General features: G+C 41.3%; 1 long non-coding RNA gene across 1 annotated transcript; it reads left to right on the top strand.

Annotated features, from left to right (window-relative positions):
- The first annotated feature begins 6,690 nt into the window (after positions 1-6,690).
- On the top strand, positions 6,691-22,620 carry LOC104873024. Its single transcript, XR_002025896.2, has 4 exons — positions 6,691-6,842; positions 8,785-8,930; positions 21,611-21,807; positions 22,476-22,620. It is a non-coding gene; the product is annotated as an uncharacterized LOC104873024 (long non-coding RNA).
- The last annotated feature ends 3,568 nt before the right edge of the window (positions 22,621-26,188 follow it).

Below are 26,188 nucleotides of genomic sequence, written 5' to 3'. Positions count from 1 at the left end.
CCCCCATTACGGATTCTGTGGTTGTGAATGTGCCACAGGAGAGATGGCAGCTGCTGAAATCACAGACCCTCCTACAGAGCCAGCCTTGAGGGATGGTTTGTGCACGGGGCTGTAACACCGTGAGAGGGCCTGAGTGGTCCTGCTGGCAGAAATAAGTGCCAGCATCACTAGCTTCTACCCTGCTGATTTTGAAAATGAATTCTGTTCCAGACTGTATGCCAGTGTAGTGGTCAGAGACACCGGAATATTGGTTATCAGCATCATAGATGAGAATCCTACAAGGCTGGCCTGGCTTCTGCTGATACCAAGTTACATAATCACTGATGCTCTCACTGGCCCTGCAGATGATGGAGAAGCTCTCTGCTGGAGTCGCAGACAGGAAGCCTGGGGACTGAGTCAGCACAGCGCTCCCACTGGTGACTGAGAAGGAAGGAAAGCACACAGTCACTGATATCAAGTGAGCCCCACTCTATTTTCCTCTAGCAGATCTTGTCTCTCCTGATCCCTTAGCCCAAGAGCACCTGGCTCTCTGAGACAGGACCACTGGCCCGAGATTAACAGAGACCCTGGGAGGATCTCACCACCAGGAAAAGGGAACTCCTGTCCTCTAAGGTGCCTTCCCCATAGCCTACCTCCCTCACCTTGGCACCAAAGCAGCAGAAAACAGCAAAGCAGAGTCAGAACTCTCATGTTCAGTCTAAGCTTTGTTAACAGGGGCTCTTTTTGGCCAGATCCACTGAGAAGCTTCTCATGAGGACTCTGAGGAGCAGAAATGGCCTCTAAGGGAAACATGCAAATCAGTGGGGCATTGGGCAGGTCTGCCTGGGGCTGGGGACCCTGTAGGGTTCAGTTCCTTCTGTCTCTGCATTCAGTCCCAAAGAAGTTTCTTCTTGGAGTTTGTAAGATAAAACCATTTACATTTTCTGATATTATTTGTGCTCAGGGTCTAGGTATGTGCAGTTAGAATAAGAAATTCTTCTTCTAAGAATCAGAAAATAAAGAACTTGAGTGATTTCCTACCTGGAATACAAAGTCTTAATCTTTATTAGTAGTATATAATTGTCCTTCTAGAATTCCATAAAATATCATCTTCTGGAGATGAAATCATGGTTCTGTGTTGATATGTTGCTTAGATTAGACATTCTGAAGCATGATGGGTCACAGAAAAGAAAATGTCTTTGAGGAAACTTGTGTCACAGCACTTGGGATGCTGTGCAGTAGAGAAGGACCACAGTTAACTAGAGCAGATTTCCATAGCAAGAGTAACTCTTTATTTTGATGATCAATGCATTTGTTTATTAAGATTTCATATTTATAGTAACTTTATCCTCATTAACATTCTCTCATTACCACAATCTGATCAGATGTGAGGATAATTATGTCTCCCTTCTTTGCCGGGTAGAGTTCCAGCATGAACATTAATAGCATTTTCTTTTTATTCACACAGATGTCCCAATTTTCATGGAAACTTTATAATCACCCTGTATTCTGGGTTTTTTTTTAATTCCTGAGGTTTTTAAATAAAAATTTGTAAAAATGTAGGAAACTACAAATATTCTATATCATCTATCAATACAGTGGATCTTGTCTCCTTCTGTAGCCCATTTTATATTATGTTCAGTTACATTACAATGATCCTCTCATCACTGAGGTTTCTGTGTGTCATCTTTATCACAGTTAAGCATGCACAGCTACTCTTCTTAGAAAGCAGTCTGTAAAGTGCTCCTTATGCAGGGGACATGTCAATGGTATGTCAACCTCTACTCCACTCCATTTACTAGACCTTTTAATAACTTACTTGAGCCCTGTTAGTAAAATCTATTGTTTTTTGTTTGTTTGTTTGTTTTTGTTTTTCATTTTCTTTGTTGTTTGTGGGGGCAGGGTTGAATTTTTTCCCCATTTTTTTCCCTCCTTAGGTAAAATCTATAGTACTTTATATGTATCCTCTCCATAGTGGCAATCTCAAGGGATGCTCATTAGTTACCATACAATTACTCAGTAGGTAGCTGCTACTTTTCAAGCTGTCCTGTCACAGTTATTAAGGGAATTTACATGGTATCACACAATTGGTACCTTAAGACAGACCTGTGAGCTGAAAAAGACCAGTACTCTGAAGTGCTGACTGATGGTTTAATCTTGATTTTCAGCTTGACTGAATTGAGAAATCCCTAGAAAATTAGTACAACGCAATTCTGAGTGTGTCTGTAAGAGTGTTCACAGAGATGATTTGTCACACGGGCCAACAAAATGAGAGAAGACCCACTCTGAGAGTGGGTGACACCTTCTAATAGCCTAGGACCTACTGCTTTGATCAAAAGACAAAACTATTCAAAGTAACTACAGCTACAATTGTTTGTTAAAGGATAACAAATATAAAAGATGGTAAATTATTGACATCAAAAGGATAAAATATAGGAAGGAAAAGAGTAAAAACTCTTCAGTTTTTGCATATGATCAAAGTTTACTAGTTATCAGTTTAACATAGCTTGTTTTATAATAAATGTTTTAAATAAGTCCCATCAGAAACTTTAGTCCACAGCCTGTGGTAGATGTACAAAAGATAAAGAGAATGGAATCAAGACAACATCACAGAAAATTGTCAAATCACAGAGGAATACAGCAGGAAGGAGAAAAGAAAGGAATAAACAATGAAAAATGAGAAAATTAACAAAATGTCAATAGCCAAGTCTTTATTAATAATTATCTTTAATGTCAATTGATTAAAATGTTTAATCAAAGCACATGGAATAGAGTGGCCTGAATGGGTTTGTAAGACTTGAATAAGCTAAAGTGACTCTTGCTAATAGGTCAGAGACTGTGCTTCTTCATATGCTAATTGCTAACTTGGCTAACAGCCCACCCAGGGACAAATGGTATGACAAAAGGTAACCATAGAACATTTCCTGCATAAGATAAGCAGTGTGTTTGGTCCTCTGGTAGTTCTGTAAATGCCTTGACCTATGTTTGAACTTTTTTGTTTAGAAAAATCCTATAAAAAGGACCTCAGCCCCTGAGCAGCTGCCTCTCTGAGCTATGTGGCTCCGGGAGTACCATCTGGCCAGATTAATGAAGGTCTGTTTACCATCTAGCCTGATGTGTTCCTTCCTGGGTTTCTCATTCCTGCGTGGAGCTCCCGGAGCCTCGCTGGGTTTTAGGACCCAGCATCGTGGAGGACTTTTCCGCTGTTCACGCTCCATAGAGTGGAAGTGAGACTTAGGTCTTACAGGTTAAAAAACATGAACCAACCATGCCCTGCCTACAAGGGACTCACCTCAGATGCAAGGGCATGCATAGACTGCAGATGAAAGAAGGAAAAAGATGCTCCATACAAACTGAAACCAAAAGAAAGCAGGACAAAAACGGAATAAAACAGAAAAAGGTCATTGAATAATGATAAAGGGACCAATTCAACAAGAGGACATAGAATTGCCAATATTGGCACACGTACTTATATAAAGCAAATACTGTATGAAGAGTTCCAAAGGGAATTATAGAAATAAAAACACAATACTAGAGCTGATATAAGTGAAAACCTATAAGGAGATATTGGATTTAAACTACATTTTTAGATCAAATGGACCAAACAGACATATGCAAAATTTTCCTTCCAATAGCAGCAGAAAAGACTCCTTCCCAAGTACACATGGACTGTTCTCTAAGACAACTCATATATTAGGCCACAAAAACAAATATTAAAAACTCAAGGAGACTGAAATCATACATATTATCTTCTCAAACCATAATGGTATGAAACTATAACTCTCTAACAGAAGAAATTTTAGGAAATTCACGATACAGGAAAATTTCAGAAAGTACTCCTGAAGTAACAAAATGTCATAGAAAAAAATCAAAAGAAAATGTTCTTACTTTGAGACAAATTATAATGGAAACACAAAATACCAAAACTTATGAGATGGAGTAAAAGACCTTCTGAGGATTTTATAGATACAAATGTCTACATTAAAAACCACAAAGATTTCAAATAAATGATATTACATCTACAGAGACTAGAAAAGAAAGAAAAAAATAAAGCAGTATGCAGTGGGCAATGGGCCTGTTCATGCTATAGAACTGGATGTTTTATCTCTGGTATTGTTCAGAATTGCTAGTGCTGGTGCATTCTTGCACTACAAAAAATCAGCTTCATTAATTTTTAAGCGTATACCAGGAATTTACCCTCAGATGCCTGAGTCTGAGGTGGAATGTTCCTAACAATCCTCCAACCAGCACATCAGTAAGAGGAGAACCATGGCAGCCCAGCTGAAAGCAACCCCCACTGTCAGGGGGGCAGGTGACACGGGTTTCCCAGCTGCCTGCAGCTGCATGAGGCAGCCCAGGCAAAGCAGCAAAAAAGATACTCAGACAATTCACAAAAATCTCAAGAAATAATAAATCATTGTTTTAATCCTCTAAAGTTTGAGGTGCTGCATTATGCTGCAATGGATAACAAAAAGTCAATAAATGGATCTCTTTGAAGCATCTGTCTAGACCACAATATGGCTCTAATCCCAGTCCATATTTTCCTCTGTGTAGATCTGATTTATATAGGAGGCAGTAACTTTCTCACCTGCCCCTGCTTCACCCGATCACAAAACACAGGCTTTGAGAACGTGGACAGCTAAGATATGGCCTGTTCACACCATTCATGTTGCACCTCCAGCAGGGAAAGGGCTAGAGCCCAGAAAGGATATTCTGATGGGGAGCTGTCACTGTGCAAGGCTGGCTGTAGTTTTGTTGGCAGTAAAACACCACAACATCTTCATCTTCCACCCCATGGGTTATGAGACAGAAGTCATAGCCAGAGCTACTTCCCCAGAGCCAAGGGGCTCCCAAAGAAGCTCTTTGGTACCAAAACCCCACAGATGAGCAGTCTGGGAGACTTTTGGGTTTTTATTTGTAGCAGGACATGGAGGCTCCTACTGCCATGCTGCTTCTACAAGTGATGGAGACAGTCACCTTGAGATGCTGCCAGGGTCTCTGAAGGCTGAGTCAGGATTACCTGTCCGCTGCAGCCTGCAAGGAAACTGCTTGTAGGTAGCACAGTGTATTGTGTATTGGTTGTAGTGCTCAAAAGATTAGAAGAAAGGGAGCACCCATTGTGCTGATGAGGGCAGAGGACAGGTTCAAAACTGCTTGCACCTCTGTCTCATCATTTGCCTTGGACTCTGTCCCTCAAATTCCTAATAGAACTGATACAAAACTCTTTACATATTAAGAGACTAGAAAAAGGAGAGAAAATGAAGGAGTATGCAGTGGTCCAATCAGCCTCGAAACTGCTGTTTCCAAAGTATACTTAAAGCAGCTTATCTATGTGTTTAGGGCTAAAGTTTCAGCTTGAAATTTGCAGAGAAAATGTGCTTATCCTGAATACCCATCACCAGAAGGCAGAGAAACTGGACCAGGAATCCCACCCTGAAGGGTCTAAAGAATGTTCCACTCCTGAACATAAAGACAACGGGAGTGGAGCTGGGCAGCTGGTTACCTGTCAGGACTGCCTGGAATCAGGGTGCATGCTCAGGGAGTTAAATAAGCACAGGTTGTTTTGAAGACTGTCAGAGTGTCTGATGGCCTGAACCAGAGCTCCTCTGTAAGGGTCCTGGGGGCTGGCAGGCTCACCACACTGCTGCTCCAGGAAATGGTATAGGAGATGGAGATGCCCAGATACTACAGAGGTGGGGCTGACAGAGAGGCAGCGATGCTGTCCAATCAAGGGCTCCTCTTGAGAAGAGAGAACTGGGGTCTCCCTGTAGCCAGCCAGGTGTCAGCAGTGGGGTCACTGCACTCTGTTCATAGAGATGAGGAGTGGCTCTACTTCCACTCCTGCTAGAAGCTAAGTTAGCTGTTGGTTAGGCAACAGATATCACAGGAGTGTTCTGCTAACCTGTGAGTCTAAGGAGCCTGCTGGGCCCCACAGGCCCTGTTCATCACCAGATTCAGCAAGGAACAACTCCATGAAACCTGAAACTTTCCCTGGAGAAGACAATGCAAGAAGCAGGTGGGAAAGTGGGTTTTTCTAGCAATCCCCAGCAATATCTGAGACCAACTGAGAGACAGATGGAGACAAACACTCAGTTTTCTTGGTTCTAAATCATAGAGACAATTGGGTATTTTTTACACCTAAATGAGAGTTTTCTGTCTTCTACTGCATCAAATCAGAACTAAAAAGTTGATTCACATACAATATTTTGCAAAACATTTCAAAATGCCTCAATTAAAAAATACAACCCAAATTAAATTTATTTCTATACCTTAATAAATTCAATCCCTATATTCAGCACACAGTGAGAGGAAAGGGGAGGCAGAAATGGGTGCTACTGAGCCAGGGCCACCTATATACTCCAAGAATATGGAAGGGTCTGTGGGGGCCAGTCATGGCCCACTGGCATTTGACATTTGGAAAATAACTTCTTCCTCTACAATTAAGGCATTGATACATTTGTTAACATTTGTTTCTTTTCAAGGACACTGTTTGTTAAGCTTGTTTTGTTCTTTGACTCTGTAATAACAGGAACTCATTAGCCTAACAGGAACTCAGTTAGCCAAAGATCTGATATTATCTGTAAGAGTCAGGAAATCCATTCTTTGCATAAGATAAAAACAATTGCTTGGTGCTTCCTGTTGTTGTGTGCCTTTAAAAGGAGCTGTTTCAGTGAAATAAATCAGACTTTTCTTGGTCTCCACTCAGGCTTGAGTGTTCTTTTCTTTCTCAATCCTTACTCCCCAACTCAGGCATGTTCATGTTGTGATGGCTGGGCTGCCACAAGTGGGGCCCAAACAGGGACCAGAGTATCGAGGGATCTAGTGAAGGACACCGTAGAGAAGAAGGAGGCCTCAACAAAAAGGTAAGGAGCTGTGAATTTTCTTGTAAATATTTAAAATGGGAGCCTGCAATAGTTGCATTCTTTTTGTACATATGCTTAAAGATTTATTGTGTGTCGGTGGTGCTAGAGTAGGCTACCAGCAATTGTGTAATTTTTTAGAATTTGTTGAAATGGTTTGTCTTTGGTTCCCTGAAGAAGGCACTGTAAACTTAGATACTTGGAGTTAGGTAGGAAAACAATTACAAGATTATTATGCTGCACGTGGTCCCAGTAAGGTACCTGTGGATGCTTTCAGCTTATGGACTCTTATTAGAGATAGTCTGGATCCAAGACATGAAAGTGAAAAGGGTGGATACAACTAACCCTAGAGGACACCTGGTGCATTGAGCATTTAAACTTTAGAAAATGATTAAGTACTTGTTCTTTTTGTTTTGCTTCTGTGTATCTGGATCATTTTGGAGGTTGGGAGGTCCAGGCAGACATGCTAGTGGACTCCCCACAGCAGGGGCCAGGAGACGACCCTTGCCCCTCTGGTAGGAACTCTATCTCTCTGTTTATGGGGAGGGAGGTTGATTTTCCCCCTCCTCAGGACCCCTCTGGTTGAGACAGAGTTCTTCTGGTTTTGGAAGAGGAAATTAAGGGGATTCCCTGACGAAATCCTTGGTTCTTCTTTCAGTTTGGTTTTCATAAGCCTTTGTCTTACATTCTGTTTGGCCTCTTTTGCTCCGTCCTAGGAGTTGCTCAAATTTCTGTTCTGTGACAGTCAGCTGCTAGTGAAAACTATTTAATTTTGGTAACACTTCTTGTGCATTACAAATTCTTGAACTGTGATTATAGGGTTAACTTGTTCTTTTCTAAAAACTCAAGATTAATACTGTTCTATTGGCAGCCAGTCAAATTTTAAGATGTAACAATCTGAGAACAGAGAAAGGACACTTTAAACTGAAGTTTGTTATAGAAGGTTAATAGTAAATGAGTTTGTTAAAGAAGGTTAATAGTAAATGAGGTAGAAAAATATTAGGAAAGCTATAAGTATGAATTATACTCTTGACATGAAAGTTTTTGTATGTTCATCTTGTTAAAAACAGGTAAAGAAATATATACAAGATCAGAAGGCCTAAGTATGTAGAGAAGGTATATGGAAATGATATAATAAGAAAATATTTATGTTTGCTTGTGGTTTTAAGTCTGTTATAAAAGGTTTACATTTACAGTCAAGAAGAGCTTTCATTCCTTTAACTCTAATTCTACAAGAGATCGCTGTTAATTTTGACCTGCAAAAGTTTTGACTAGTTGTAACTAAAAGATTTTATCCAAAACCATCTGAGCACACTCTATTTAAATTGTCTTATATGTTTGTCTAAATGTTCAAAAGTGTTTGTCCAATTATGCTGTTGATCAAAATGACGTGAAATACAAATAGATTGATTTCTACAACCTGGTTCTATAGGTTAAATAAAAAACTTAAGATAATTAAATATAAATCTTTAAGTTTGGTACACTCCTGTTGGTAAATAAAGAAGCAGCTGCTCAGAAAATTTATTCTGATCTTTGTTCACTAATGGGAGCTACCCAAATAATTTTCATAGCTTTATAAAAAGATATGCCTTGTTAAATATGTTGTTAAAAATGTTTACATTGGTTATCATCAAAAGGCTGAATTCTAAATATGTTATTGTAACATGTTTATGATGGTTATCTTCAAAATATAATATTTTCTATAAAAAAAGGAAGATCCTATTGCTACAAAGCTACATTACAGGACATAAGATTTCATATAATTATAATAATTATTATTGTTACTTTCTGGTATACAAAATGTACTCGTGTTGTTTGACCATGCAGGTTTTCCAGCATATTGTTTATGATAATAACTTTTTGGTCCAGATATTCTTCCTTCTCTTCTGCTCCACCTAGTTATAGTTAGAGGTACATTTATAGACCTACCACTATCCCCGAACAGCTTGAAGCTGGGTTTCCACTGAGGAGACTGGATTGGGACCCCAACACTGAAGCAACAGAGAAAACTCTCAGTGCACAACCAGAAATTTCATTCCAAAAAGCATAATGTGACCATCTTCTCTTTGGAAAAAGGACAAAATGGAACTGGTGAGTCCCTGCAATCCCTTCCCCTGTGTGAGGAAGAGACAAAGGAGAGTAATAAAATAGTTTTGTAGAAAAAGTGTTATGTGACTATCCCTCAGGAATGACAGTTTAATGGCATGTCCCAAAAGTTCATGGTTTGGTCCCGCAGGAATTCTACTACTCTGGGTCTATTCTTTGGTGGACAGATGCAGGATTCCCTCAGACTAATATATGGAAGCTTGCTGCTGCCTTTGGAGGAGTACAATTACAAAGGCACAAAAAGAGAATAATGCTCCTTATATGTCATTAATGGGAGATGTTGCAGTTGTGTATGAAAATGTTAATGAATAAAATGCTAGCTGTTATAATTGTAATTTGACCAATTTTATATCATATGGGGATACAGAGAATTTGCTGACCTCCATTTCCTCTCTGATGATTTTATGACAGCCCCCATTTGTTACGATACCTGTTCAACTTAATGAAACCTGGTATGTAGATCAAGGATTATGAATGTTAATGGTAATTGAGAAAGCATTAAGTAGACAAAAAAGAGTGATGGGATTAATTATTGTGGGGATTGTAGCCCTTATTACTGTAACAGCTACAGCTGCAACTGTTGCAGTTGCTTTGGCACAAAAAAAATTCAGGATGCTCAGTATGTTAATGTTTTAGCTAAAAATGTGACTCATACTTTAACTATTCAAGTAAATTTTGATCAAAGATTAGAACAAAAGATAAATGCATTATATGATGTAGTTAGTCTTATGGGAGAAGAAGTACGGGTGCTGAAAGTTCATTCTCAATTGATGTGTCACCCTGATTATCAATGGATTTGTGTAACCAATAAGTTTTATAATGATTCCATCTATGATTGAGAGAACATACAAAGGCATTTGAAAGGTATTTGGTATAATCAAAATACCTCCTTAGATTTAATACAGTTACATCAAGATATTTTGGATCTACAGAATGCCCCTTCCTTAAAGTCTGATGCAGTACAAGCTGCTCAGTATTTTATCAATCAGTTAAAAGAGGTCTTACCCTCCATGGCATCAGTTACCCAATTGTTAGGTCCTGTTACTGCAATTGAGATAAGAGTATGTCTAGGATGTGTTATATTACCCATACTAGTGCACATGGTGAGTTCATCTTTGATGAACATGGCAGGAAAGATTCATGGCTTACAATTGTACGTTAAGCCTCCCATATCTACAGTCTAACCCCTGAAGAGGCTGGTAGTCAAAGACAGGTAAGAGAAGTGTAGAGAAATATCCAACCTAAGACAGAGCATGAGCATCAGAATTCTCATGGCTTGATGATGGGTAAGGGATTTCTCAGGACATTTCTCACCTAAGAAAGGCACAATCTTTCTGCTGAGCTGGGAAAGTCCCTGCTCTAAATATAATAAAAAGGGGTAAATGTGAGGGCCAGACATGGCCTACTGGCATTTGACATTTGGAAAATAACTTCATCCTCTACAATTGAGGCATTGATACATTTGTTAACATTTGTTTCCTTTCAAGGACCCTGTTTGTTAAGCTTGTTTTGTTCTTTGACTCTGCAATAACAGGAACTCATTAGCCTAACAGGAACTCCTTAGCCAAAGATCTGATGTTATCTGTAAGAGTCAGGAAATCCGGTCTTTGCATAAGATAAAAACAATTGCTTGGTTCTTCCTGTTGTTGTGTGCCTTTAAAAGCTTCCTGTTGATGTGAACCTTTAAAAGGAGCTGTTTCTGTGAAATAAATCAGACTTCTCTTGGTCTCCACTCAGGTTTGATTGTTCTTTCCTTTCTCAACCGTCACTCCCCAATTCAGGCATGTTCATGTTGTGATGGCTGGGCCGCCATACAGGGTCCCTGAAAATAATCTGATTCAGAGACTAACAGCTCCAGAGTCCCTGTGGAGGCAGCTTCTCCCCAGATGAGCAAAGACCTTCTGTGTCCTTCCTTATCCCTGACAACAGGAGACAGAGCAGGTCTTTAAGCAAAACCTGAGCAAGGTCTCACTGTGTGAGTCTCTCTAGGGAATTGAATGCATTTAAGGAGGCAAAGTGATTTATGATGGTGAAGGGAAATAAAGAGAAAAAAAGGAGAGGGAAGCAGAAAGATTGTGGTGTGTTTGTGTGTGTGTTCAGGAAGAGTTGATACTTTCATGTTTAGTAGACCAAGTATGGCCACCATACTATCAGGTTCTACTCTGTGAGGATTGAGAACTACCTTTATTTGGGGTTGCAGATGTAAATTAAGGATACATCGAAGGGGAGGTTCTAAGGGAGGTTCTAAATGTGATCTCAAGCATCCTTATGATGGGGGAGACATCATAGATGGAAGAAGGAAGGGCCATGTGGACACAGTAAAAAGACTGGTATAGTGTAGCCAAGACCAAGGAGAGAGCCACTACCAGAAACTGTAAAAGACAAGGAGCAGAATCTCCCCTAAAACTTCTGCACACTGTTCTCCCTGATTCCAAACGTCTCTACCCCAAAACTACAACAGAATAGACTTCTGTTATTTTTGGTCATTTTGACAACAACTTTGAAAGCTAGCACAAATAGGACTCAGGAGAGACAGGTGCTATTATGGTCTTTTACAATCTCCTTGTTTGTGATCACTTCGGCAGCACATATACTAAAATTCTCCTTGTTCGCCTTTCTAATGCTGCACATAAATGGGTTGGTGCAGTGTTTCATGGTAGAAAACTTTGCAGAGATAGTGAGCAACCTGACATACAGTAACCAATGTTATGGCATCAGCTTTTTTTGCAAAAAGAAATAACTCTACTGGAAGTTTATTGACAAGAGGCCTCAAATCTGTGTCCCCAGTCAGCTAGGCCAATGAAGAAGGATTTTAAGGGATTTGGGAAGTTGGCAGATCTGCTAATGTCTTGGTTCTGGACTGTACGCAGCTGTATCTTTCAAAGTTTTCACTCTTTCTGTCCTCTGTTGTAAGTTCTTGGTCAGCACCTCGCTATTGACTGTAGTCTGAGAAGCTCTGTCCTCAGCCTTAGCTTCTGCATATTTGAGGCTTTTAGCTCCCTCCAACTTGGGTCATCCTTGGATCAGAATTCAAGGCAACTCCCAAGACAGATTCTATAAACTGTTATATGTAACAGGAATAAAATTAAATTTAAAATGCCTAGCAGTACAGAAGGAGCTTAGCTCCTTTCCAATCTGGGTGGTTTTGTAGTAGGAGGTTAGAACATGGCTGGAGCAGTTGGGCATGACCTACCAGCTGAGGAGACTCATCAACCACAGGTATAGAACAACAGTGCCCAAGCCTGACAGGATCAAGCTGAGCCCTGCATCTTATCTCTGATATGAGAAACTGCTGAACCTGGCACCTGATATCAATCTTCCAGCACAAGATCAAGTGAGACCACCCAGATCTACTCTTAGAGGAGGCATAAAAAAGACAGCAGCAACTGACTTTGAGGCCACTGTCTTTCTGTTCTTGCAGCTGTCCATTCTGCTTGAAGGATGTATCTTTTGTTTTCCTTCAAAGCACCCTTGTCTCCTTGAGCACTTCTTTGGAGCTTCTTTTCCTTTTTCTCTTCATTTTTCTTATTTCTCCCATAAAGTAACAGTAATCTTTCACATTCACCTGACCAATTCACTGAATTGGGCAATAAGACCCTGGAAAACACTGTAGGTCCCTGCTCCATCCCCTAATAGTTTGGAGTGGTGAGAGGGTGGTGGACAGGATGGCTCAGTAGAGTCAAAGAAGTAAGAAGCACAGGGATCAGTTAGTGTATGTGATATGGGGCCAGCCATGTTTGTGGCTGCAATTGCCAAACTGAAAAGACTATCCTCTCATGGAGTCTTGGAAACAGAACTTTTTAATCACTTCACTCTTGGAAATGGCTTTCAGGTCCAAAGAGATGTTCCTGAATTAAAAGAGATACATATCTACAACTCCTAGCCTATGCTTAGTAAGAAGAAATTCTGGCCTATTCACCAAGGGCTCAGTTGCATATAATGAGGAACCATTAATTGTACAATAATTATTGATGACTTTTAGTATAAAATGACATCTGTCTAGTCATACTTTACACAGCCACTCATTCTAAGATATTCAAGGCTGCATAAAGCAGAGCACAGAGAACTCCTCTCTTTCATGAGGAGAGAAGCTTTCACAGCATAGGTTGTCTGGCCATGATCATGTCAGTCAGTGGTGGGGCTGGTATTTGAGCCTGGGTCTGTCTGATATCAACTGTTCCTTCCATGTAGACATGTTTACTCTAGAGACAATCACAGAAAAAAAGAAACCAGAAGGATGGTTTGAAAGTCTCAGGTCTGCTGCCTCTCCACCATACCATCATGTCCCTAACATTAAACTGAGACCTTTTGAATCCAAACTCAGCATTTTCTAATCCAAATGGCTGTAATTTGGGTTTCTTTTATTGCCCTGGCTTTTTTCTTCCTCTCTTCTTTCTGCTCCTGTATCTCTTACTTACTCTGTCCTCTCAAACTGTGCTTTCCAAACTAATTGTCCTCCTATTGTGAGGCCTATGCTCCTCTCCCATGCTGTGAGTTCTGAGGCCCAGGGTCTCAGACATCCACCACATGCAGAGTCAATGAAAGCACTTCACCAGCAGAGTCTTTCCCTAAGAGGAATTCTGTTCTCATTCCAGTAACTGTCACTTGTCAAAGTTCACCAGATGATCACAGCGCAGAAAGGGTTAGAACAGCCATCCACTCAGGGTGGGAAAAGACATTTCCTCCCCTTGTATGGGTTTCATGTGACTGCTCTAACAAATCACACACCTCACTGCCTTAAAACCACATAAGCAAATGACCTTACAATTCTGGGAGTTAGCAATCTGTCACTGGGCTAACATCATCGAGGCTTCCTTAAGAAAGCTGCAGGGGAGAACTAGTTTCCTTGCCTTTTCTAGCTTTCAGACACCACCATCTGCCTTCCTTGGCCCATTGCTCTTTCCATGCCTCACCCCAACCACCTGTCCCATCGTCATGTCACATTCCTAAATCCTATCACTCTGCTTCCCTATGCTAAGGACCCCTATGATTAGATGGGGCCACCCAGGGAATCCAAGCTCATCTTCCAACTCAATGTCCTCAACTTCCCCACATCTGCCAAGCTTCTTTTGCCATCTAAGGTAACATGGGTTCCAGAGACTAGGGTATAGATATCTTTTGGGAAAGTGGCGTTATGGAATTTTCAATCCCTCTTATCACCCCTACCTATCCTCTCCTAAAGAAGAATCCAAACTCACATGACTGGGAGAAAGAAAGGACACAGAAAAATAAACTGATTTATGAAGTGAGAGCTGAGTAGAATCTGAGGCTTGAGGGCCTCTGGCCTGCAGGTTTCAGGGGCCAGAGGACTCTTCTTCGACCACTGCCCTGAATGTGGATACCACAAGGCATAGCTGTCTGCATAGAAGTTCCTTGACTTTGTGACCCAGAAAAAGGAAGCACTGCTTAAACTTTAATCCAAGAGAGACTGGTAAAGGAAATTAATCTAAGAGAGACTGTCATGTGGTGAAGGCAGAAGGTTGGTTGTAGCAGGTTGAAGACTGAAAGGACAGCAAGGAAGGGGTGGCTGCAAGCACAGGCAACTCTTTGAAAGCAAAATGGGAAGGGAGAGAAAGAGAAAAGTGTGGTGGCCAGGAGGAACAGCAAGCCAAAGGAAGGGTGATATTTGCTAGGTGAAATTAATGGGTGAGCTTTGAAGATGCAACAGATAAAGAAATTAAACGTTTCTTGAATTTTCCGAATTTCCCTGCCCCTCCAAATAAAGAAATTGCAAAAATTCAGATGAGAATTACCTTCCAAGAATGAAGATTTGTCTACTCTCTATGTTGGGTTCCCCAGCAACAAAGATTCCCATGCAGGCAGCATGTTTATGAGCTGCAGAGAAACCTGGGAGGGAGGAGGGAAGTGAAACAGGCAGAAAAGATGGATAGTAAAAGGCACTTTCACAGATGAATGAAAAATAAGAATGACTAGAGTTCAGGCTCCTCTAGAAACATGGAAAAAATGTCTCTGCTTACCCCAGCTGAAGCCAGAGAGCTGGGTTACGTATGCACCTCCTCCTGCCATCATTCACTGAGGCTGACATAAGAGGTTCCCAGGACAGGCTCTGTGATCTTCCAAGTTTGCAGGCAAAGCTGCTATCCACAGCTCCAGAAAGCCTGGTACAGTGCAGACATGGCCATTAGAATTCAACAGAATTACAGTGAAGGGGAAAGACCTAGAGGAAAGACAGACTGCTAATGTCTACTCAAAAAAGAAGCATTCCTACATATGGTGCATATTTTTGAAAGAGGATTGAGGTCAGCCGGCTGCAAACTGGAACCTAGAAATTCAGTCCCTGAGATGCACAGAAGAAGTTTTGTGCACAGCTGACACCACTGTGGACCTGCCACCCATAGTCATGCATGCAGTAATATTCCCCAGAGTCCCCAGGCTCCACAGGGCTGATACTGAGGACATAGGTGGTTCCACTTCCACTGCTGCTGTACCTGGCTGGGACACCCGAGGCCAAAGTGGTGACATGTGATATAAGGGGTTCAAGTCTTTGGCCAAGTTTTATCTGGATCCAAAATATCTCTCTGTGTACATCAGCACTGGTTTGACAGGAGATGAAGGTGGTCTCCACTGGAGACACAGACAAGGAGGCTGGTGTCTGGGTCAGGATGATGACCCCACCCACCGCTAAAGGTGAAAAAAGGAAAGTGGCATTTATATGCATGGCATTGTTATGCACCAAGCAGTAGCTGCCTAGAATGCAGGGTTTGCTGGATTGGCCTGTACCCTGGGCCTCCCTCCTCACCTGCTCTCCAGAAAGCCAGGCTCCAAAGGAGCCACACTTGAGCCACCAGGAACATGCTGACAGGGAGTGTTCAAAACCTGGGTAGTGTACAAGGCATCAGATCTTTATAGGGATGGCCTGGGTGTTGTGTGAGGAGGGGACATGCAAAACAGAGGCATTAAGGGAAAGGCTGACTAGTCCTAGTAGTCCTCATCCAGTGTGGTCCATTCAACCTCCACCAAGGTACCTGATAGCTATTGCTTTGAAGGCCATGTGGAGCCATCCTCAAAGGTGAGTACTAATTTGTACAGCAGACAGGGGTGGCTGCTGATGACATAGGACTTCCTGAGAAGCCAGTGCAGTTCCCCATGACTCTGACACTCAGTATCCTAAGACAGCAGCTCTGTGTGATGCAAGCATGAATTTTTCCTGAATTCAAAGTAAAAGGGAAACATAACCCATGACAGAACAATTCAGAGATCAATGCATGCGTAAAAAAGATCACTATATCCTATTAATATATGATATTAAAACATATTAATAAAAGATAACTTAAAAGGACAAATTTCCAGTCCTTTTTGCTCTTTCTGGAGCTCACCCCAGCTGACACAAGATCAGTCTGAGAGAGCTCAGAGGATTTAATGAGCAACCTATATCCTGATGGTTCTGCCAGGAAGGCTGGAGAATCCAGGAGATGAGGATGTATCTGCTGCCACCCACATCTACCATTTCCTGTCAGAGAAGACTGTCTCTCCCCACTCCTACCCTACCCATCATCCTTTTCCTGCAGCATCTTCAAAGCCTACCCACTCATTTCACCTATCAAATATCAGCCTTCCTTCCTTTGGTTTGCAATTCCTTCTGGTCACCACACTCTTTCTCTCCCTTCACATTTTGCTTTCAAAGAGTTGCCTGTTGGGCTGGGGATTTAGCTCAGTGTTTCTGGTGCCTGCCTCACAAACACAAGGGCCTGAGTTTGGTCCCCAGTACCAAAAAAAAGAAAAAAAAAATAACTCAAAAGAATTGCCTACACCCACAGCCACTACAACCAGCCTTCTGCCTTTGCCACCTAATAGAAATGATAAATCATCAGAGCCAAATCAACCTGACCAAGCAGTCACCAGCTCCAGCATCTTAACCTCCTCTTAAGGCCCAGATATTGTTGTTCACTTTCTTCGTAAAACACTCCCCTCTTACTTGTGTGAGTCTGTTCTCTCTCAGTTCTCCTTCTACTTATTCAATCGCTCTTTCTTTCTTTTACTGTGTAGACTGTTTTCTGTCTGTTCTGTAAAGTCCCTGGAATCTCCCTCAGTCAGGCCTCTTCTCAGCCTTCTTTGTGCCAAGTAGCTGACTTACATGAAAGATTCACTGGCTGGCAATCATGGTTATGAGCTGGACAAGGGTCTCTGAGGGGCTCTGAGTAGGGACCTGAGTCTGTCATCCTTGGATATTAATCTCAACCCAGCCATTCCCAAAGGGACCTGTGGCCTGGGAAAGTCTCCCATTGTGATTCATTAATATCCAATGGATATACAGATGAATCTTGACTTCCATCTCAATAAATCCATGGTGCTTTGAAAGTACTGTAAGTGGAAAATACACAGAATCCTGTACATTTAACCTACTGAATGTAGTAACCACCTAACCTGTCCTAAATGTGCTCAGAACACCTACATCAGCCTACAGTTGGGAAGTCATCTAAAACAAACCAGTTTTATAATGAAGTGTTGCATAGCTCATGTACACACAATGACAGGGTTTATAGACATGACAGGATGCAAAGCACAAAACACAATATATGAAAAATAAAGGCAATGCTGTGGTGATTGTTCCCCACTTGCTCATGTGGTTTATTGATAGCCTCTGTTCCCCAAGGTAATAGAAAAACTTGTACCAAATAAAGCTTTCCCTGGAAAAGACCAAAAGTCAAAGTCCAAAGTTCAGTTTCTGCTGACGAATACTACTTTCACACCAGCACACAGTCAAAAATCATAATCTGACCCACTGAAGCCAGGGACTCTGTAATCATTAAGAACATAAGGTGAACTTCTGCTTAAGTTCAATGGCATCTAAGACAGGCACACAGAGTTGAGTCCAGAGGTGCAAGGAGCAAATGCAACCCTCCCCTCCTGAGGGTCCTGCCCTGAAAGCCTCCCTGCAGCCCTGGTAGACACAAGATGGCAGGAAGGACAGTGGGATCACTGTCCACAGGAAAGAGTTCAGGACTCTTGCAACAGTCGCAGCCAGATTGCAAGGGTGACAGACTCAGGAAAACATCAAGAGGAGAAATTGAGTGCAGGGCATGTTGGGGAGCAAGTGTAAGAAAGAAAATTGCAGTTTGCTCCTGTAGTGCTGGGAGGTTAGAGATCAAAGACTCCTATACACACACACACACACACACACACACACACACACACACACACACACGCACACTGGGTCCAAGGACAGTGAGAGGGGAAAGCAGAGACACAGGATAGTTGCATCTTCCAGCATGGAGCTGAGCCAGCAGGAAACATTAATCAGGGCAGCAGGAAATCAGAGCCCTATACTAAGCTCAGTTTGTAAGTCTTGGGCAAGTCACTTCCCTACTCTGACCTTAGTTGTGTTTTTCTTTTTCCTTTGAGAATGAGGAAATTGAACTACTTGATCTGAGTCTCCTCCCAATTCCTCTCCTGAAACCAAATTAAGCAATGTCCTCTGCTGTGACTGGAAATGCTAAATGTACCTATTTTAGTCATAAGAGGGAGATAGGTGATCGTTACATGGCTGAGATTTTAATTTTTTTATTGTTATTAAATTTATTGGTACATTTTAGGTATAAAATACAGTTACATTCATCATTCAGATCTTGTACCTATACATGATTTATCAGGTTCTTATTTTTCCCCATTCCCCAGCCCTACCCTTAGCTCCTCCACCCTTCCTGTTTATAATGATTTTGTTTCCATGTTTTTCTTTTCCCTTTTTACCTTTCCCCTACCCTTTCCACTTCCTCTACTCTTTTAGACTTTTATTCCTACTACACAATATTAATTTTACATTTTAATCCTTATTTACACTTACTTTTTCACACCAGAGAAACTATTCAGTATTTACATGTGTGACTTATTAATTTCACTTAAGAGTATGGCCTCAGTGTGCATCCACTAAGCTATAAATCTCTCTAGTTTCTTGTTCTTTGTGGCTGAGTAGTATTCCATTTTATTTTTTAAAAAATCTTCTTTATCCAGTCTCCAGTTGATGGGAAATTGGGCTGTTTCCAAGTTTTAGCTATTACAAACTGTGCCGCTATAAACATGGGTGAGCATATATTGCTGTGCTATGATACTTTTAACTTTTGGGAAGATACACAGCAGAGGAATAGCTGGGTCAAATGCGGCTTCTAATCCTAGTTGTTTGAGGTATCTCCATACTGATTTCCACAGTGGTTGCACCAGTCTGCACTCCTACCAACAGTGGAGAAGGGTTTTCATCACCCCACAACCCTTCCAGCATTTGTTATTGATTTATTTCTTGATAGCAGCCATTCCTACTGGGGTGAGATAGAATCTCAGTGTTGTTTTCATCTGTGTATTTCAAATGCTCAGTAATGTTGAACATTTTTTCATATGATTATTTGCTGTTTTTACTTCTTTGAGAATTGTCTGTTCATTTCAGATGCCTATTTTTGAATTGGGTCTTTATATTGGGGGGGTTCTGATTTTTTTTCTTATTTCTTTATATACTCTAGATAGTAGACCTTTGTCTGAGGAATAGCTGGTAAAAATTTTTTTCCCACATAATGTGTTATCTCTTAGCTCTGCTTGTGATTTCTCTTGCAGTGCAGAAGCTTTTTAAAAAGATGAGATCACAATTGTTGATTCTCTGTGCTAGTTCCTGTGTTACTGAGGATTTGTTCATAAAGTCTTTTCCTACGCTGACATCTTCAAGAGTTCTGCCTAACTTATCTTCTAGCAAGTTGAGAGTTTCTATTTGAATATTTATATCTTTAATCCACTTGGATTTTAGTTTAGTGCATGGTGAAATATACAGGTCTAGTTTTAAACTCTGACAAGTTGAAAGCCAGTTTTTTCAACACCATTTATTAAAGAAGCTACCTTTCCTCCAGAGAGGGTGTTTGGCTCCTTTGTCAATGATGAGGTAGTTGAATATGTCGGGAGATGTTTCTGCATCTTCTAATTTATTCCATTGATCCTCAGGTCTGTTTCTTTGCCTGTACCATGCTGTTTTTATCACAGTGGCTTTGTAGTATAGTTTCAAGTTGGAGATTGTGATGTCCCCTGCCATGTCTCTGTTGCTTAGAATTGCTTTTGCTATTCTAGGTCTCTTCTGATTCCAAATGAATTTTTGGATTGCTTTCTCGAGTTCTATTAAACATACTGTTGGGATTTCAATAGGAATTGCACTGAATCTGTATTGCTAGTTTTGGAAGTATGGCTGTTTTTGCTATATTGAGTCTTCCTACCAGGAACAAGGGATGTTTTTCCACTTTCTTATATCCTCTGCCATCTCTTTTTTTTAGAGTGCTATAGTTTTCAATGTAGAGGTCTTTTGTCTCCTATGTTAGAATGATTCCTAGATATTTCATTCTTTGGATGATATTGTGAAAGGGATTGTTTCCCTAATTTGACTCTCAGCGAGACTGTTTCTTTTTTCTTTTTTTTCTCTCATTGAGTTTATGGCTAAATTAGGTATACAGTATAGCTACATTCATCATTGGGATCTTGTACCTTTACATGACAGGTCTTGGTTCTCATTTTTCCCCTTATCCCTGCCCACCCTTCACCCCCTCCTCCCTTCCTTATTTACAAATACTTTATTTCCATTTTTTTATTTTCTTATGGTTTTTTTCCTTTTCCCTTATTACCTTTCCCCTACCCCTACCCTTCCCATCACACACTTATAAATACCGAATAGTTTCTCTGCTGTGAAAACCTATAATGGTACATAAAATCAGTGAGACAAGGCTATTTTAATTTAGTTCCTTATTTTTTATTTGGTCGCTAGAGGGCACTCCAGTTCTGCATTTGCGGCTGACAAAGGCAGGCCAAGGGAATGCATGCATTTCTAGATCTTCATCACCTGTGATTATCAGAGACCATGAAGGGCAAACTGCTCTTTCCAATTTAACAATAACTTCTTTAAAGTTGTAAGAGTAAAAAATGTATATCGTCTACTTCCTATAGAACATATACCGAATAAGAAAGAGTGCTTAAAATGCTTAAAAATCTCTAATTGTTGTATTGGCTAATTCTGAACATTTTTGTTAGTGGTACTTATTGATTGAGAGTAATTTGAAAATTATTATAAATGTACATATTCTGTTCATCTAGGCTTATTCACTGAAAGATTGTATAGTTTTGAGAATCCAAAATGGAATAGTAGGAGGAAAGGATCTGGTTCTTTTAAATGATGTCACTAAAAATAAATAATTTAATTATATTAAAGGTGGTTGGTTACAAAGTACTCTGTGAAAAACCAAGATAAATTTTTTATGTTTTAAGCTTGACTATGTTCAAAAAAAGGCAAGAAATGAAACAAAATTATAATTTATTTTTGCTCATAGGTTTGATAGTTACTTTTCTCCTTTAAATTTTCCCCTCAAGAACTGATATTACTTTTGTGTTTCTAAATTTTTATTGAGCTGCATGAATTATACATAATCATGGAGTTCAGTGTGATATTTCCATAAGTGCACGCAGTGTTTACAGGTCAAGTCTAATCACATTTCATTCTCATTTTACACACACACACACACACACACACACACACACACACATATCCTTCCCAATCCTACTTTTGTATTTAAGAAATCAATAAGAAAAGAGAATCATGCTATGAATTTTCTAGTCAATGTTACTGACCAATCATCTCTGAATTTCCGGCATTATCAATGAAAGCACACATGGCTCCATTTGTTTTTCAGAACTCCAGTGAGGAAGACCTCCTCCCTCACACCACCTCTTGTGTGTTTGGCTACTTCTGGTTTTGATAATATGACTGGTGTGAAGCCAAAGTCTCTTCTCCCAAGTCCACCCATCTGCCCAGTCCTGCCTCTGACACAGAGTCCCTGATAGACCTCTACAAGTTTCATCGTTTCTGTCCTGATGAGTTCTCTTCTCAGTAAGTGTGGTGCCTATCATCCCAGCACTCAGGAGGCTGAAGCAGGATTGTCACAAGTTCAAAGTCAGCCTAGGCTATGTAGTGAAATCCTGTCTCATTAAAAAAGTGTTCTCTTCTCCAGGCTGAACAACCGTCAAGGAGTCATTCATTCAGCTGACATTTGGGGGCCACATCTTCCACTCTATCCTGAGCTTTAGCAATGAGCAGAGCTCAGAGTCTGTTGAGAGAACACATAGGCCAGGCTATTCATGTATTCAGTGTTATTTGCTCTGACAAAAGCCAACAGGGCCAGAGAAGTCACCCAATGGGAATAGGGAGGGAGCTGTGAAGAATCAGCTACTGGACTGAGGGCTGAGGAGAACCAGAGGAAACAGGTGGGTTCCAGGGGAGAAGGCAGAGAGAAAATGCACTTCACATCCTCCCATTGAGAGGTCTTGTCAGGGCCACCTCACCCTGTGTGCTTTGAGGACAATGGCTGTTTCATTAAAAATATTACCTTCTTTCTTCTGTCTACCTAAAGACCTAGTCCAGGGAGTGGGACACAGTACATCACGGTAGAGTTGTATTGGGTAAGGAAGTAAATGACAACCACACAATCCAATGAGTGCTGGATAGAGAAGAAACATCATCCAGCCTCATTTAAATATGAGTCTTCATTTTTCTTTCAGCCTTAGCAAAGGAGCCAAGACTCAGTGATTCTTCTATCTTCATGGTGCCATGTAAGCTACCACCATCCTCATTGTGGTGGGTTGACTAATGGTCAACTTGTAATGCCCAGCTGAACTGAATCAGCATGGTCTGGGCATGGAGGATCCACCTGAAGATTGTTACCAATAGCCATAAAAAGAGACCTGGAGGGGAAGATCTTGGCCTGTTGATTTTCTGGGAGAAGCTTGCTGCTGATGGTTTTCCTGATGCAAACTACGCTGTTCTTGTCAGAAGAGGAGCTTGGGGCCTTGATGTCACTGGGGATGGCTACTATTTTCATCAGGGGAGCTCTGATCTTCACCTTGACCATCACTTCCTGGCTCCAATGTGGATCCCTCAGCTTGGTGACACAAATCCTTCATCTCACCAGTGTAGATTTTCCTGCTTCCATCCCTGGACTTTGGGTCTTTCAGGTGCAGATCTTCAATATGGACAAGCATGAGGCATTGCTGTGGGCACTGGGCAACTGGCTGGACTCAAGAAGGATACTGTCTTGGCCTCTAAACTTTTACCTGGACTTGTATGGGGAATTGCTAGGATCTAAGCCTTTTGCTGAATCCTTTCAGCTTCTAGTGTGCAGTTAATCTCTTGCACTCCTTTGACTTTTTTGGGTAATTATCATAAAATAATCTTAGAAATTATGTGTTCTGTATTTAATGTATTCCTTTGCCTGACTGCAACACTCATATACTTAGACTTCCTCTTCACCACCCATCATATTGCATTATCACTGGTGTCATTGGCCCATGATGCAATTCTCCAGCTACCTTTCTTTGCTTCTGTTTTAATTAACTCGTTGACTTGCATGGGGGAGTGGAACATGTGATGTAAAATCCACAGGTCTTCCCAGACCCCCCACCTCTCTTTCTCTGATGTTAGATGCTGAGTTTGATAAGTATTATGAATATCTGCTGTGATATAAATGTGTCCCCTCCTGAGTTCAGGTGTTGCTGGTGTGTGGTACTGAGAGGTGGGGCCTTTAGGAATTGATTAGACCAGGAGGAATCTCCTTCAAACTGGGATCAGGAGCCCTTGGGCACAGGCTTGACAGGTACATCTGAGCCCCATTTGCTCTTCCACCTTCTGCCACATGAGGACACAGCATTCTTCACTTCTGATTATCATCTTAGAAAAAGAGAATGGATCCTCCAGACATCAAGCCTGCCAGCACCTTGCCCTTGGACTTCTCAGCCTCCAGAACTGTAAGAAACAAATTCTGCTCTTTACAAAGTGCACAGTCTGTGGTATTGTGTTATAGCCACATAGATGGACAGGGCAGTATGCTCTAGAGAAGTTCTAACCATGCAAACATGTGCGCACACTTTCTTCTATACCTAGGAGCAGAGTGGGCATGGGTGCCGCCCAAGAACTCAAAACATTCAGGAGGGAAGAGACAGGCTGTGAGTCATAAGCACACTGGGCCGTTCCCACACCAGAGAGCACTGTGCACAGGAAAATGGACACTGCTGTGACAGACAGTGAGAAGCATCTCAGTGTGGGAGAGACACAGGTTTGCCATCTTGATGGGCACTGCAGGTTCTGCTGTGCACAGCACAGGTGTTCTGTTCAGCCTTGCAGGTGTTTTTCACAAACTAGAACCAAGAGGGTAAAGGAAAATGACACAGGATATCACTCATGAATTGTTCCTAGCAAGACTGTGGGTGCTAAGTTGCACAGTGACTGCAGAGAGCCTACTGCCAGTGAACTGGGAGAGATGAGTGGAAACATCCTACTCTTAACCTAAAATCTTTAAATGCACATTAATATAGGTAAGGAAAAACCCAGTAAATATTTTAGCTAATCATGAACTTGATATGTAACCATAAACGTTTAATCAGAAACATTAGTTAATCCCTGTAACTCTGAGCGATGTGTTCCAAACCACAAGTTTTCATATACACTGTGTTTTCAGGGGGGTAAATATTTGTTTTCCTTATCGGCTAAAGGCCAATATTACCATCTGCAGATGTTTAATCAAAAGAAGAAAATGACATTGGGCTTCAGCTTGTTGGAAGGTCATTTGAGAGGATATGTGACTTAAATGACATTGTCCCAAATAATGGAACTAGTTTAAAGGATGAAATTTACTGGGCACTGTGGTTTGAATGCCTTCCCCAAAATTCATGTGTTGGAAACTTAATCCCTGAACTGCAATCTTAGGAGGTAGGGTTTTGGGGCAGATGTCTAGGCCACGGGGACTCTGTCTTTATAAATGAATTAATGCCACTACTTTTCTGCAGGCTTTTTTGGGGTTTGTGGGAGTGGGTTCGTTCCCTCTATTCATCTGCCATGTGAAGAACAGTGTTCTTCACAGAACCAGAGGGTGCAGTGTTCATGGCACCATCATGGAAAAAAAGTCTGTTACACACCAGATCCCAAACCTGCTGTCTCCCTGACCTGGGGCTTCCAGCCCCCAGAACTGTGAGGCATAAATTTCAATTTCTAAATTATTCAGTCTATACTATTTGTGTTACAACAGCACAAAACAGACACAGAGCCTGGAAAAACAAATTTTATTCCACACACTAATAAAATTCCTTATGAATAAAACCATCCAGTCACTAATGTGGGGCCCCATAAGCATAGGGCATAAGCAGGCAGCTTGAGGAACAGACTATGATGTGGGATACGCAGTCCTTCCGGGAGAAGATAACAATTCCATAAGCAGATGTCAGGAAGATACTTGTCTCATGAGTTCTTCATTGTGTTTTTCCTTTTCTCTTCCTTTATTAAATCAAGAATCTGACTGTTTTGATACTTGAAGAAGGTATGCATTGAGGCAAAAGAAAAACAAAACAGAAGTCACTTTTGTTTCCAAAAGCACAAACTGAAAGACAGGAGAACTTGCAGGACTGCTGAAAAGGTAAAAAAAATAATAATAATAATAATTTGCACCAGGAGAGAGACAAGTTAACTCAGGAGAGAAGACACCTCAGTAATAAAAGAAGCAGCACTGCAAAATTTCTCTCCCCTGGTACTAACAAAATTAGTAGCAAATAAACATTTAAAACAAGGAAACAAGGAAAGAACTGTAACCCCATACACAAGAGCCTAAAACAAAAACAAAACAAAACAAAAACCTGGTGGCCCAAGGCAAAGGAATAAAATTCAGGGGAAAAAGTGGGGCAGGCAGTGCTCAGCAAATAATTCACTTCCAGCCCCACTGCCACTCCACCTCCAAATCCTGAGTGTTCTCCTGATACACTGAAATGCATAGCCCCGCAAACCAACAAGGAGGTCTCATACACTCTTCTCCTGGCTGATGTCTGTGGAAATGGGGAGGAACAGGGGGAACAAGGCGGTGTGGAATTTGCTACCTCTGCCATGGTCATGGCTGCACGTGGAATCAGGAAAGCAAGCCAAAGCCAGGGAGGCCTTGTGGCACTCACACTTAGAGGAGCGAGGTGCATGCAAGACTCCCCCTGGTCTGGCCTTGCTGTCTGTGGACTCCTCATCCCACTCAGCAACCAGCACAAAGGGTGATGTCCATGTGCTCCAGTCAAAGCCCACCAGGGAGGCATCTACAGTTGAGCATGGTGAGTGTGTTACTGGTGAGTAAGGGAGAACACACCCTACAACTAACTAAGAGAATGATGGGAAGGACTTAACAGATTCAAGGCTGAGTCAGGTGATGATTTCAGAAGAAAGTTTAAGGAAATGAGATTTATTCTGG

The sequence above is a fragment of the Fukomys damarensis genome, unplaced genomic scaffold, assembly GCF_012274545.1.
Source record: "Fukomys damarensis isolate Sample0158 unplaced genomic scaffold, DMR_v1.0_HiC HiC_scaffold_9, whole genome shotgun sequence".
Classification (NCBI taxonomy): Eukaryota; Metazoa; Chordata; class Mammalia; order Rodentia; family Bathyergidae; genus Fukomys; species Fukomys damarensis.
This window is presented reverse-complemented; position numbering and strand designations above follow the sequence as displayed.